Consider the following 14470-nt stretch of genomic DNA (forward strand, 5'->3'; position numbering starts at 1 on the left):
CTAGCAGCATCGCTTACGTGATTCCCTAGGTATCACATGATAGTGCCTGCAAGAACCATTCAATTATGGTTAGCGTACAGTACGGTCCCTTCAACTCATATATCCCGACCGATTCGACAACTATTGGTCTATCGAGAGTTGTCAATGAATCGATACTATGTGTCATGTCGTGGTTGCATCGATGGTGTAATCTATGAAACCCCTTTCATAATTACCACCATACTCTGATCAGAGATTTCAACCCACACATACATGAAAAACACATAGGATATCCATACCCGTAGGTAAGCGGTGAATCCCCGGCTACAATGCATCGACTCCTATATGTTTCGCCGTAACACCCAACCTTGCCACCTGATGACCCCATAAGAGTCGGTAAACAAGTCAAAGTGAAACGCTAGCATATAGAGTCTCAATGTTGTCCCGGGTCATAAGGACTAATGGTGTACAACCATAAACTAGGACTTTTCCACTCGATAAGTGAGAACCACTTGGAAAGTCCTTTCTAGAGGGTTGTTCAGTGCACTCTACCAGGAGCACCTATCTGCATGCTCGGACATCACAATATGTATGGCTAGGGAAGTATTACAAGTTGGTAGTCTAGACCCTTGCTGAAGCAATGCCCGCAGGGGAGTCTGCCTACCCAAGGCAGAATCTTTGCTCTCCATGCAGCGGAGAAGAACCCGGAGACGATGCTCATGACAGGTACCTTTAAGATTTAAGTTTGTATTGGGAACTTATGTTTTGGGTTGAGATTTTGAATTAGAATTTGTTATAGGATTGCATGCTCTAATCAGTGTTATTTTCGGGAATTTAGTTTAGAAGAACTCTGGCCATCGCATGTCTATAAGTTTAGTTCTTGTAACTATTGGGTTCAGCTTAGTGTTCCAATCTTTCAGGGAGAATTTTTATAGTTGGTTCACCTATGAAAGCCTTGATAGATTCAGGGGCTACTCATTCGTTCTTTTCGGAGACCTTTGCTAATTTTCTCAACGTCAAGACCATTGGGCTAGATATAGCCTATTCAGTAGTGCTGCCTTCTGGAGAGGAGCTGGCAATAATAATGTGATCCGATACATAGACCTCAAGCTTCATGGCAATCTTGTTTCTGCGGATCTTATCGTTTTGCCGATGCCAGAGTTTATATCATTCTGTGTATGGACTGGCTACTAAGGAACAGAGTTTTATTCGAATTTCAGCGAAGAACCGTTCTAGTCCGACCGCCTGGGATGGAGCAGTTCTTATTCAAACCAGACAGGTACTTTCATTTAACGCGTTTGATATCTTGTGTCCAGGCTAGGAAGCTCATGCATAGAGGGTGTCGAGCTTTTTTGGCAACTTTTATATCAGTTCCCGAGGCACCCAATCAGTCGGCCTCCGATGTCCCAATTGTTAGGGATTTTCCTGACGACGTCTCTAGTATGCCATCCGAGCGAGAGGTGGAGTTTTCTATTGAGCTTATGCCAGGTACGACTCCGATCTCCAAAGCATCGTACCGATTAGCACCGACAGAGATGGCAGAACTTAAGAAGCAGATTAAGGAACTTCTTGACAAGGAGTTCATTCACCCGAGTTTTTCACCATGGGGCGCGCCAGTCTTGTTTGTGAAGAAGAAGGATGGTACGATGAGGCTCTGTATTGATTACCAAGAATTGAACAGGGTTACAGTGAAGAACAAATACCCACTTCCACTGATTGAAGATTTATTTGATCAGTTACAGGGAGCTTCAGTATTCTATAAGATCGATCTGCGTTCTGGCTATCACCAGTTGAGGGTGAAAGACGCCGATGTTCTCAAAACTACTTTTAGGGCTCGTTATGGCCACTTCGAGTTCCTTGTGATGCCATTCGGTTTGATGAATGCACCAGCGATCTTCATGGATCTCATAAATCGCGTATTTCAGCCGTATCTTGATCAGTTTGTGATAGTATTCATAGACGATATTCTCGTCTACTCAAAGAATCAAGAGGATCACAACAGAAATCTGACCGCAGTTTTTCAGACCTTGCAGAAGCACAAGTTATTTGCAAAGTTCAGTAAGTACGAATTTTGGTTAGAGAAAGTGGCGTTATTAGGCCACATCGTTTCTAGCAGCGGTATTGAGGTAGACCCAGCGAAGTTGGAGCAGTCAGAAATTGGGTTGTGCCGCAGAATGCATCAGAGATCCGTAGTTTCCTTGGGCTAGCAGGATACTATCGGAATTTTATTCAGGGATTCTCCTCTATCGCAGTTCCACTCACGTCGTTGACAAAGAAGAATGTTAAATCTGTGTGGAGCGATGAGTGTAAGAAGAGCTTCGATACTTTGAAGCAAGCTCTTATATCAGCGCCAGTATTGGCCATGCGGTCAGGGCCCGGATACTTTGTTTTGTATACCGATGCTTTGAAGCTCGGTTTAGGCGCAGTGTTGATGCAGCATGGGAAGGTGATAGCATATACTTCTCGTCAGTTGAAAATCCATGAGAAGAATTATCCTACCTATGATCTAGAGCTAGCAGCCGTAGTTTTTGCCTTGAAGATTTGTAGTCTTTATTTGTACAGAGAGAAGTGCCCGATCTTTACCGATCATAAGAGCCTCAAGTACTTCTTTACGCAGAAAGAGCTGAATATGCGTCAGAGGCGTTGGTTGGAGCTAGTGAAGGACTATGACTGTGACATTAGCTACCACCCGGGTAAGGCTAATGTAGTTGCGGATGCACTGATCAGGAAAGTCGCAGTGATGGCTCATTTGACGATTTCGAGACCTCTTCAGTTTGAGATGCAGAGGTTTGATCTAGAGACTTATCCTCGAGGTAGAGTTCCTCGTCTATCAACTTTGATGATTCAGTCTTACATTCTAGACCGTATTCGCAGTGGTCAGTCAGCAGATGAGCAGTTGGCAAAGTGGAAGCATAGAGATGAGGCCAAGGGCAGTATCTGTATACAGTTAGCGACGGTATTGTGAGATACCGAGACAGAATGTGGGTTCCTAGCAGTGATTCTATTCGAGCAGATATTTTATCCGAGGCCCACATGTCGACGTACTCTATCCATCGTGGGAGTACGAAGATGTATAAAGACCTGCAGTTGTTGTATTGGTGGCCAGGAATGAAGAAGGATATCAGACGTTTTGTACCCGAGTGTCTGACGTGCCAGCTAGTGAAAGTGGAGCATCAGAGACCAGCAGGCTTGCTCAAGCCCCTTCCTATTCCCAAGTGGAAGTGGGATAATATTACCATGGACTTCGTGACCGGTTTGCCGAAGTCAATCAGAGGATCAAATGTTATCTGTGTGATTGTTGATCGTCTTACCAAATCATCGCACTTCTTGCCTATCAAGACGACTTTCACCATGATTCAGTATGAAGAGTTGTATATCCGAGAGATATTCAGACTTCATGGTATTCCCGTTTCTATCGTGTCTGACTGAGATCCTAGATTCACTTCTGCATTTTGGAAGATCATGCATTCAGCAGTGGGTACGAAGTTGTTGTTTAGCACAGCTTTCCACCCTCAGACAGATGGTCAGTCAGAGAGAGTTATCCAGATTTTAGAAGATCTTCTCCGTGCTTGTGTCATCGATTTCTTAGGGAGTTGGGAGTCGAATTTGCCATTGGTATAGTTCACCTATAACGACAGTTTTCAGTCGTCTATAGGTATGGCTCCGTATGAAGCACTGTATGGTCGTAAGTGTAGATCGCATGTTCATTGGGATGAAGTAGGGGAGAGATCAGAATTGGGTATGGAGATCATTCAACAGGCTGCCGATGTAGTAGTCAAGATCCGTGATAGGATCAGGACTGCTCAGAGATGACAGAAGAGCTATGCGGATCAGAGGAGGAGAGATCTAGAGTTTGTCGTTGGCGACCATGTTTTTGTGAAGGTAGGACCTATGAAAGGTGTCATGCGATTCGGGAAGAAAAGAAAGCTCAGTCCGAGATTCATCGGACCATTTAAGATCCTCGACAGGGTTGGGACGTTAGCTTATCGTGTTGCTCTTCCACCGAATCTGGCTAGAGTACACAATGTGTTCCACGTCTCTATGCTAAGGAAGTATATGGAGAATCCTTCGCATGTCTTGAATTTTGAACCATTGCAGCTTACTCTGAACCTGTCTTATGAAGAAAGACCAGTGCAGATCTTAGACAGACAGGAGAAGAAGCTTCGAAACAAGCTGGTTAAGCTAGTGAAAGTCAAATGGCTTAATCATTCAGAGGAGGAAGCTACGTGGGAATCTGAGCCTGAGATGAGGAGTCGGTACCCTGAGTTATTCGGTAAGTTTTAATTTCGAGGACTAAATTTCTTTTAAGGGGGGAGAGTTGTAGAACCCGTAAATCAGACTACATATAAGCCATGCATAATTACTATTATTTAAATTAAAATGATTTTTATGCTTGAGAGTTTAAATTCATTCTTTTAAAATTTGTTGAGTTATGATTATTTATTTTATGCAATAGTTTAGTTTTATCTTTTCAGATAAATAAGCGAGTCCGGACCGGAGTTGGAGTATTGCGATAAAATTTAATAATAAGAAAATTCTCCTAGAATTTATTTAAGATAAAGAATAAGTCATTTTAATGTAAAAGAATGTTAAAGAATTATTTAATTAATTAGAGTAGGCAATAAATAATCTTAAGAGCCTAAATTAAAATGTGTGACCAATTGAGATAAGTTAATCTAGGCTTATTTTATTTAAGAAATTGTAACTTAACATGCTAGTAATTTAATTTAAAGAATTAGCCATGCATGCAAGATAATTACTATCCTAAAATAATTAATTATTTAATTTACTAAAATACTTAATTGGTAGATAAAACTTTAAAGATTTAAAATACAATATTTAAGCAATATTTTCCCTCCATGATCTTGCAAATTTCGGCAACTTCTTGTGAGATTTAATTATGGATTGACAACTCACCATTTTTGATATCATTCCTTAATCTTTTTCTTGATATGATAATCCCTCACCTTTTAATCAACAAAAAATTATTAATTAAGCAATATTCTTGCCCATTTTTGATAGCTAAAAAATCGGCCATCACTACATCAAATCCCATAATATAAAATATCTTTCCCTATCTAACAAACAAAAAAGATAGCAAGATTCATTTTGCCTTTCAAAGCTCCCTTTTTATTTAGTAAACTTCCCTTCGTTCCCTAGCCATTTCCCTCTCCTCACTCTCTAAATTCAGAAGAAAACTCAGAAAAAAATCGCGAGCCTTCAACAAGCAAACAAGAGAGAAAAGAAGAAAAGAAAAGAGAACTTCGTCTTCGCCGCGCCGCGTTCGTTGTTTTGGTTTGTTCTTTCGAAAATCGAATTCCAAGGCATGTCTATATTTTTATTTGCTCTTCAATCAAGTTATATAAATATTTTAAAACCTTACATGATCATGATTTCATGGCAAAAACCGAAATTTATTGACAGCAAGTTCAAAATTTCTGCACAGATTTTCGGCTCCCTTTATGCTTCACGTTTGGTATTTTTTCTTATGATTTCAGAGGTTGGCTCGATTCCAGGCGTTCAAGGCTGCTTATGGTCATGTTATAGGGTGTGTTAGTAAGGGATTAGTCCATTGGTTTGAGCTTTTTCGCCCCAGAAAAACAATCTTTGCAAGTAACTCGCAACCTTACAATTTTTGGCCCTCGGTTTTAGTTGTTGATTGTCTAAAGGGAGAGTTCGGATCTTGGTTGGCCTAGGGCCTATAAACACGGTTTGAACACTTCCCTAGAATGTCTAGGACGTGACCAAGTCGGCCTTTCATGGCTTGGTTCATGGTCTCATCGATTTTAAAGCAAAACATCACTAGTGTCCCTTCGGGTTTCATTTCTGTTTTGTGTGAGTAGTTTCGGTTTTGAAGTTTGGGTGGATCTTGGTTGTCTTTTTAGCCCTTAGCCATGGTTCCCACAATACCTCATGATTTCTAGATCAAGTCATGGTCGATCCTGTGGCCAATGGAATGATCCATGACGGCAAAACAAGCAACACCCCCACGCGTGCCATGTGTGTTCTCGGGTGAATCTTGGGATCGTCGTAGGTGTTGGCTTGGATTGTAGTTGGCATAGGGCCCTTAGCCATGGTTCAAACCATACCTTAGGATGTTGGTAAGAGACTCTGGTTAGTGGTTCAAGCCCCAATTGCCAATATCCTCGTAAACGAAGCAAGAAAGCGCAACAGTTGCTGCTGTATTTTTGACAGCAACTTTGCCTTCGGTTCAGAGGCTTGTTTCGAGTTCTTGATTGGCTTTTAGACAGTGGCCTTAGACTGGACAGTGCCTCAATGAGTTAGGAAGGTCATGTTTTGGCCGTTCGTGATTTGGTTAAGTTTAGAGGTCGTACGAGAATTTACGGTGCAATGTGCCAAAGTGACTCTCGAAAGAGCGTTTCATTTTTTGGCCTCCATTCACCAAATTTCGAGTATCACAATTCTTAGGAGCATTATTTCATCATGTTAGGCGTATTTTGACCATGACTAAACGATGGTTCGGGTTGGTATGGAGCCATGGTTAGAAATTAAGTCGTTGGTCTAGTTGGCCCCATTTTTGGGTTCCATTACGAAGTTATTCTCAAGTTAAGTTATTTGCATGTTTCTCTTATTAGAATTAGGTAGAGCCTGGGAACTATCCAACCCATTAGGTAAAAATAAGACAGGATTTTTAATTATATTACGTTCATAAAAATATAAAATGTTTATTTTGAGATATATGTGATATGTCTTGTAACCACCTCACGCTTATGGGTGTGCAGCTTATGGGATTATTACTTCACCCGGTGACTTACGACCGGTTCATGTTCATGTAGGGGTACGGATATCCAGTCCAAAGGCTGTGATGATCTCTACCGCCCAGTATACTGTGGTTTAATCTGATCAGACGATTCATGTTATGTTATGGGCCACTTTCGTAGAAAATTATCTCAACAGAAAAATTATGATATGCTATTTTATGACAGGGCTCTAACGAGCAAACATTTTAAGTACAATTTTCAGTTATGCACGTATTTATAAATATTCATTACACGATTTTCACGTTACGCTTTACGATATGATATCTTTACACGACACGAAACTTTATGTTATATTTTACTTGTTATTCACGATATATGCATGCTGAGTCTTTAGACTCACTAGACTTGATTTTTGTAGGTACTGATGAGTGATACGTATGGTTTTTACGTGTTTTATTGCATTAGTTTGTGTGTGTTTGCATTGTGCATACGTACATTTTGTTTAAATTTTGTTTGTTTTAGAGTAAGCATATGCATTTGATCATTTCTCACTTGTGCATGACGAATTTGCAGGAAAAATGGCAGGAAAACTAAAATCGAAGCCAAGTGCCAAGCTAAGAAGATAATGTGCAGAAGAGGCGGCGCTCGGGCGGTAATTTTCTATCTCCCGGGCGCGAGAAAATCACTCAAAGCGCTGAAGTCCAGAGAGGTCGGCGCTCGAGCGGTAGATTTCTACTGCTCGGGCGCGAGAAGTGATCCAAGAAGAGAAAAGTTACAGAAGATGTGGCGCTCGAGCGGTAATTCTCTATCGCCCGAGCGCGAGAAGCCGCATTCCCCAAGTGCTTTACAGAGAGTGTGGCGCTCGAGCGGCAATATTCTACCCCCGAGCGCCACCTAAGTTAGGAAAGATTTTTCTTTCGCGATTTCTTTCCTTCTGAGGGGAGATGGCTGAAAGGGGAAGGGATTGGACGACTTTGGGACATTATTTAGAGATATTTTTGAGAGAAAAAGCTGGAAGAAGGAGAAAAACAAGCTTGGAGTTGAAGATTCGTAAATTTCCGGGCACCGTTCTTCGCAGATCTCGTCTCGTCTCGTATTTCTAGTTTATTTTCCTTTGTTTAGTTATTGTTTTGCTTAGTTTAATTATGACTTTGATTAGCTAAACCTTAAATATTTGTTGGGATTAAAGGGGATCCTACCCCAAACTTTGATTTAGTTAATTCAAACTTCAATTGTTGGTTTATTCTTGATTATACTATTGTTTTATCGTGGTGTTAGTGCGTAGCTAACTTCAACATCATTTTTATATTGCGAGTGAGTTCTAGAGAATAACTTGTGATAGGAACGAGTAGTATAATTCGTGGATCTACAATTTACATAGACATATGAAATTGGATACACGCTGATAGTTATAGTCCTAAGGGTCGAAAACTAGGGGATTTCACAGATCGAAATGCGGTTCGCTCTTGATAAATAATTAAAGAAATTTAATTACTTCACTAAGTAGAAATAGTTTGGCATAGCTCGAGAGAGTGTGTTCAATTGAATAGGAAATCATGTCGGAAGCGTAGATCACCATCGAAAGAATTAGTTAATTAAAGAGGGGCAGGTGAAACGAAATTCCAAACAAATTCATTTATCATTGAAATTTAATCAATCGGTCTAGCATTTATTTTTTAGCATTTAATTCTTGAATCTGTTTATCAAGTTTTATTTAATTTTATTAGTTATAAAACAAACCACTCAAATTTCATTGCTAAAGATTTCATAACGGAAATAATAATTGTAAAATACAGTCTCCAGTGGAACGATACTCGTGCTCACGTACATTATACTATTACTTGACATCGTGCACTTGCGATTAAATTTTGAGCATACAAAACCATATTATTATTGAGGATCCCACAGTGCAAGTTTTGCTCGATCAAGTTTTAGGCGCTGTTGCCGGAGACTGTTAATTCACAATTTTATTTTTAGTTATTTTCTTTAGTATTCTCTATTTTACTTTTTTTGACACCATCGATTTCTTTACAGATATCTTCTCCAGTGCATGCCAAAGTCACTTGACGTGGAGCTTGAGCCGTTGGACCCTGAAATTGAAAGAACTTTCCGCAGGAGGAGACAGCAGCAGAGACTAAAAAAACTGATGGAGAGGCATGAGAACGATCGTGAGGAGGAACATCGTGAAGATAGACATGTTGAGATGCCACGCCGCATACCAATGCTAGAGTATGCCCACCCTTCTTTGGATGGTGCACGCCCTAGCATTGTGAGGCCTATTGTGCGGGCAAATCACTTCGAAATCAAGCCAGCTATAATTCAGCTGATTCAGAACACAATCCAATTTGGAAGATCTGCAGCGGATGACCCAAAAATGAACATCGCAGATTTTCTTGAAATCTGCGATACATTTAAATTTAATGGAGTTTCTGATGATGCTGTTAGGCTGCGTTTATTTCCTTTCTTTTTACGTGATAAAGCTAAAGCATGGTTAAACTGTTTACCTGTAGGTTCGATCACTACATGGGAGTACATGGTGAAAGCGTTTCTCATTAAATACTTTCTTCCATCAAATACCATGAAGCTGCGGGCAGACATTACAACATTTGCTCAATTCGATCACGAGTCTTTGTATGAGGCATAGGAACGCTTCAAGGATCTACTACGAAGATGCCCTCATCACGAACTGCCACTTGGGTTAGTCGTTCAAACATTTTATTATGGTTTGCTTACTCCTAACCGTACTATGATAGATGTTGCTGCTTGTGGAAACTTGTTGAGAAAAACTGCGGAAGAAGGATATGAGTTGTTGGAGGAGATGGCTGCTAGCAGTTATCATCCTCAATCAAACAGGAACAACCAACGGAGAAGTGCAGGAGTTCATCAGGTAACTGATTTTTCTGCCATTACTGCACAACTTGATGTGTTGAACAGGAAACTGGACGGCTTGAACATGGGTGGCACAGTTATGCGTCTTCAAGAGATATCATGTGAGAAATGTGGATGTGCACACTATGTGAAAGACTGTCAAGATGGCAATCCCTTCTATGTGCAAAATGAGGCACCGGTGAATCAAGTGGGAGTCCAAAACCGCCCAAGGAATGACCCTTATTCGAACACATACAATCCTGGGTTGAGGCAACATCCAAACTTCTCATGGGGTGGTCAAAACAGCCAGAATCGACCACAAGGATAATATGGGAAACGACTGATGTACAGATCTGATCCTCCTAGAGAGAAGTCCAATTTGGAGCAGATGATGTCTAAGTTCATCTCATCTACCGAGACTAGACTACAGAATCAGGATGCATCAATAAAGGGGCTTGAAAATCAGAATGGACAGCTAGCAAAGATGATAGCAAGTAGAGATCCGGGCACCTTGCCAAGTAACATCGAGACCAATCCAAAAGAGCAAGTGAAGACCATTGAGCTGAAGAGTGGAAAAATTTTAGATTCAAGAGAAAAAGATAAAAATCAAGTGCCGGATGAACTGACTGAGACATCTAAAGGTAAGTCTTCTAACTATACACCAGCACCCACTGCACAATCTAAAATTTTCATACCTCCTCCTTTTCCTGCAGCGTTAAAAAAGGCCAAACTGGATGCGCAATTCGGCAAGTTTCTTGAGATATTTAAAAAATTGCATACTAATATTCCTTTTGCCGATGCTTTGATGCAAATGCCAAGGTAATCTAAATTTTTAAAGACATCTTAGCAAACAAGAGAAAGTTGGAGGATCACATGACGGTGAATCTTACTGAAAATTGCTCTGCTTTGGTGCAAAACAAGATCCCACCGAAACTTAAGGATCGAGGGAGTTTTCTATTCCTTGCATGATTGGTGATGTTGTTTTTCACAAAGCTTTGTGTGATCTTGGTGCAAGTATTAATCTTATGCCCTTATTTGTATTTAAGAAGCTCGGATTGGGAGAACCTAAACTAACAAGAATGTCCATGCAACTAGCAGACAGACCTGTCAATACCCGCGAGGGGTCATAGAGGACGTCTTGGTAAAGGTGGACAAATTCATATTTCCTGCAGATTTTGTGGTACTTGATATGGAGGAGGATGTGGAGATGCCCTTGATTTTGGGGAGACCATTCCTGGCAACTGGACAGACCTTAATTGGTGTGCAAGAAGGGAAGCTGAGATTGAAAGTGGGAGAAGAGGAGATCACTTTCAATGTTTTTAATGCACTCAAACACACACTGCACTCTGATAATTGTTATAGGATTGATGCTTTTGATGCTCTTGTGTCCAACTATGTGCAAGGTGCTATTGGAGATCCTTTGGAAGCCACTCTCACTACTAAACTAAGAGAAGATGAACTGGACGAAGAGAGAGCCGAAATAGTGGCATACCTCAATGCCAACCAACCATGGAAGAGGCCAATAAGGATGAGATTAGAAGACTTGGGAGATCGCAGAGACTTGATCCCTCAGAAGTCATGCTTGGAGGAGCCCCCGACGCTTGATCTCAAACCATTGCCTCCACACCTAAAGTACGTATACTTAGGTGAGAATAACACTTTACCTGTCATTATTTCTGCTCTTTGACAGATGTGATGGAGGACAAACTGTTGGAAGTGTTGAAAGCGCACAAGAGTGCTTTTGCGTGGAAGGTGGTGGACATAAAATGTATCAACCCCTCAGTCTACATGCACAAGATCTTGATGGAAGACGAGTACTCACCTCTTTTGCAACCTCAGAGAAGATTGAATTCAAATATGCAAGAGGTAGTAAAAGAGGAGACTATCAAACTCCTTGATGCAGGTATTATCTATCCTATATCTGATAGTGCATGGGTAAGTCATGACCAGTGTGTGCCTGAAAAAAGGTGGGATTACTGTGATCACAAATGAAAAAAATGAATTAATACCCACTAGGACAGTTACGGGATGGCGTGTGTGCATTGACTATAGGAAATTAAATGATGACACTCGTAAGGACCACTTTCCTCTACCCTTTATTGATCAGATGTTGGAAAGACTAGCGGGGCATGAGTTTTACTGTTTTCTAGATGGGTATTCAGGAATATAATCAAATCACTATTGCACCTGAGGATGAAGAGAAAACAACTTTCACTTGTCCTTATGGAACTTTTGCTTTCCGCCGTATGCCTTTTGGTCTGTGTAGTGCCTCTGCCATGTTTCAACGTTACATGACTGCCATATTCCATGATATGATTGAAACCTTTCTTGAAATATTTATGGATGACTTTTCTTTCTTTGGTGCAACGTTTGATGAATGTCTGCAGAATCTGGGAACCGTGTTGAAGAGGTGCGAGGAGACGAACCTGGTGCTTAATTGGGAGAAGTGCCACTTCATGGTACAAGAGGGAATTGTGTTAGGGCACAAGGTTTCGGAACAAGGGATTGAGGTTGACAAAGCTAAAATAGAGGTCATAAAGAACCTACCACCACCAGCCTCAGTAAATGGAGTTAGAAGTTTTCTAGGCCGCGCCGGTTTTTATAGGCGGTTTATCAAAGATTTTTCAAAAATGGCCAAACCTTTATCTTCCTTACTTATGAAAGACGTGCCTTTTGATTTCAATTCTGATTGTTTACAGGCGTACGCGGATTTGAAGAAGCGCTTGGTGAAGGCTCCTGTCTTGGTGGCATCAGATTGGGATCTGCCCTTCGAGATCATGTGCAATGCCAATGATACTGCGGTGGGGGCTGTTCTTGGCCAACGTCAAAACAAGGTATTTCATAAAATTTACTACGCAAGTAAGACCGTTTACGAGGCTCAATTGAATTATGCAATAACTGAAAAAGAATTGCTTGCAGTAGTATTTGCACTTGATAAATTTCACTCGTACATTGTTTTGTCCAAAGTAATTTTTCACACAGATCACTCTGCATTAAAATATTTACTTGCTAAAAAAGATGCCAAGTCACACCTACTTAGGTGGATTTTATCGTTGCAAGAATTTGATTTAGAAATAAAAGATAAGAAGAGTGTCGAGAATGTAGTCGCGGATCACTTGTCTAGGTTGCAGCTGATTAGTAATGATTGTATAGATCATTCTATAAATGATTGGTTTCCTGATGAGCAGCTATTTGAGGTGAGACATTGTCCTTGGTATGCAAATATTTCTAACTTTCTTGTCACAGGCACACCCCCACCAAATCTATCGTTTCACCAACGAAAGAAATTCTTTTCTGACGTGAAATACTATTTTTGGGAGGAACCAATTTTGTTTAAGATTTGTGCAGATTCCATGATAAGAAGGTGTGTTGCATAGGAGGAGTTTGGTCAAATCCTCAACCATTGCCATGACCGTGAGGTAGGTGGTCATTTTGGACCAACAAGACGGCATCGAAGGTACTTGAATGTGCTTTTATTGGCCAACCCTTTTTAAAGATGCTCGTTCTTATGTGCTAGCATGTGATAGATGCCAACGGACAGGTAACATCTCTAACATCTCTAACCGTCATGAAACGCCTTTGAATAATATCATTGAGTGTGATATTTTTGATGTGTGGGGAATAGACTTCATTTGACCGTTTCCCAGTGTGGGGACCCGGGCTCTAACTCTATTCGTTTGGGATTTAATTGGATCTTTGTTCGAAAATGTGGGTCAAAATTTTGCTTTTAACTGTAATTCAAATGTATAGATAAAGCATAACATGTCGTTAACTAAAATAAACAACATAATGTACATACATATCTGTCTAGTACAACCATACACTAGTGTTCGAATCTCAAATACAAGTAGTTCAAATCTAAACAGAAACTACTGGTAATCTGCTACTACACCCGGCATCACCACGCTATCAACTCTCTCATCCTCGTCGTGACCCTGATCCTGCCCCACCTGTTGCCATGCACACATACAGACACAACAACAGCCGGATAACTCCGGTGAGAACATATCCCAGTATAAAACATGGATGCGTGCAATGTAATAATCATGTACAAGAGCATAGCATATGTATCAAATAACATGAATATAAATCTAAACATGTAGGAGAATACAAATCTGTATTCAACATTCAAATCTTGACTCGACTCTTTTCTAATCTAGGGATCCCGGTGTGAATAAGACGGTCTGTTACCTACCCAACCACACGGGGCAACGGTACGTCTTATTCCTAGACTTCGGTCAACTCTGTATCGAGGGTCTACACATATAGGAAATCTGCTCCTATGCGTCGATACACCGAAACGTCTAGTTTTGGCAAGTCTGCCAATCTCTCCTATCTCAAGACTCGAATATAAATCAATAAACGAAACATTACATAATCAATGTAATAGCAATCTAGTATGTGATTTAGGGAAACTCGTATCAAATCTGAATCGAGTTGTGCAATCCCGTGATCACATGAATTATACCTTTCGTCGCACTGTCTGTGTCGTAGTCGAAGTCTCGAATACCAAGTAGCCAATATAAATCTGAAATGGCATAATCAATGTGTACTCTATCAATATACATCTCAAACAATTCAATATACAAGACTGATATTGGTTTCAACATAATTCGACGGCTTAATGGCGTAATTCTTCGATACCGCTCAACTCAAACAATGATAATCTATCATAATTCATTTCTAATCTCATCAACACATCAATATATGTAGTATCCCGATGCCTAATTTGAGTTAATTATTGGATTAATTGTATTTCGGTGGGATCGAAAGGACAGAACCGGGTTCGGATCGTCCGAAGTTGGTTCGGATCGTCCGAAGTGGGTTCGGATCGTCCGTTCTGTTCGGAGTCAGACGAGTCATGTCATGTCAGAGTTCGGATCGTCCGATCAGGGTTCGGA

The 14470-nt window shown here is 40.7% G+C and overlaps 1 non-coding gene across 1 annotated transcript; it reads right to left on the minus strand.

Annotated features, from left to right (window-relative positions):
- Window positions 1–9283: 9283 nt before the first annotated feature.
- Window positions 9284–9389, minus strand: LOC140833220 (small nucleolar RNA R71). Its single transcript, XR_012118352.1, has one exon. It is a non-coding gene; the product is annotated as a small nucleolar RNA R71 (small nucleolar RNA).
- Between the last annotated feature and the right edge of the window lie 5081 nt (window positions 9390–14470).

The sequence above is a fragment of the Primulina eburnea genome, chromosome 5, assembly GCF_022965805.1.
Source record: "Primulina eburnea isolate SZY01 chromosome 5, ASM2296580v1, whole genome shotgun sequence".
Lineage (NCBI taxonomy): Eukaryota > Viridiplantae > Streptophyta > Magnoliopsida > Lamiales > Gesneriaceae > Primulina > Primulina eburnea.